This window comes from Tupaia chinensis, unplaced genomic scaffold (genome assembly GCF_000334495.1).
Source record: "Tupaia chinensis unplaced genomic scaffold, TupChi_1.0 Scaffold000468_1, whole genome shotgun sequence".
Classification (NCBI taxonomy): Eukaryota; Metazoa; Chordata; class Mammalia; order Scandentia; family Tupaiidae; genus Tupaia; species Tupaia belangeri.
In genome coordinates this window covers 1,097,243-1,098,700 of record NW_006159977.1, presented here as the reverse complement: position 1 = coordinate 1,098,700, position 1,458 = coordinate 1,097,243, and the positions used below count along the sequence as shown (strand labels likewise).

The window sequence follows — 1,458 nt, the reverse complement described above, 5'->3', positions numbered from 1 at the left end:
GTTGGTTGATTTCCAGAGCATAGATGTGGCTGTCTTGGTCAGAGCTGTCCACGTTAGCATCGGGTTAATGATCTCCTTATTTGGCCATTGCTGGAGTGCCCACCTCCAGCGGCCTGTCAGCTGCTAGCAGTTTTGTTTGGTAGGCTCAAGAAAGTCCCCCGCTCACTGATGTTGGGGTGCCGTGCTTGTCAAGCTCACCTCTGCTTTCAGAACAGAGGTAGTCACTTACTAAGCCCGCTTCGGTGCAGCTACACGGCTCAGCTCCTTCACTGTTACCAGTTCACGGGAAAACTACCTGTGCTATTTTCAGTTTAAATCATTTAAAAAACAAAATGCTGGAAAATACCTATAACCCTGCATTACTATTCGTAAGCACTAAATCAAAACTTGAATATTTGTAGATTATTTTCCATTCGACACATTTTTATAAATATAGAAATGTCATGTACAAGAAGTCCTCAGGAAGCTCATGGAAAATGTATTATGAAAAAACTGTGCATGGATTTAAGACATTTGTGCCAAAATAAACTTACACTTTAATTGCAGTTACCCTCAGACTGTGAGGTCGCCTCGTAGCTTATAGACTGGCTTGGTGAACTCTGCCTATCACTCCTCCTGCCTGTTGGGCTATGTGTGGCCACTCCAAAACCAGCTTCATGTTAGTGTATAAGAATGAGGTTGCGGAGGCCAGCAGGTGGTTAATGCGCTGAGCTCCCACGTGGCCGACCGCAGTTTGAGTCCTGGGCCCAGCGGCTTAAAAATCACACCAAGCGCATGTGCAAGCATGCTCAAAATCTCAGGGGATAATGCAGAGGGAATTGGTGTGGCCCTCTGCCCTGGGGGGTGATTGCTCAGTTTCCCTCCCTCCATCTCTCTCTCCCTCTCACACTCACTCACTCTCTGTCTCCCTCCCTCTTCCTGTCCCCAGCAAGCACAAGCACCCTACGGCAAAAACCAAAAATGAAAAACAGTGGGGCCTGGGCCAGTAAGTGGTGTGGTGATTAAGGCATTGGACCCCATCTGCCAGCTCTGTGGTTTGAGTCCTGGACCTGGCAGCTTGGAAAACACACCAGGCATGTGTGCATGCATGCCTAAAATTCCTAAAGGAGAATGGAGGAGAAGGGTGTGACCACCCCCCAAGGTGGTTTCTCACTTTCCCTCTCACTGTCTCTCTTCCAGGTGAAGACACACACCCTGTGACAGAAATCTAAAAAATAAACAAATAAATAAAATAATTGCACCTCAGAATTCTTTTTGAAGACGAGGTCATTTTTTATATCAAGATGACATTCACTTTAGGTTTTTGAGTACTTTAGGGCTCCTTGGAGATAATAGCACTGTGAGGCTGTGACTGTCCTTGTCACGGTGACAACATTTGCTCCATGATAAACTGAGATTTCATTCTTTTTCTTTTTTTTTTTTTTTTTTTTTTTTGAGGGGTTTTTTGTATAGGAGATG

At 45.3% G+C, this 1,458-nt stretch overlaps 1 protein-coding gene across 1 annotated transcript in view; it reads left to right on the top strand.

Moving 5' to 3' along the window:
- The window catches only part of SNX9 (sorting nexin 9), a 111,460-nt gene that overhangs the window by 70,687 nt on the left and 39,315 nt on the right, over positions 1-1,458 (top strand). The gene's annotated exons all lie outside the window — the stretch shown is intronic.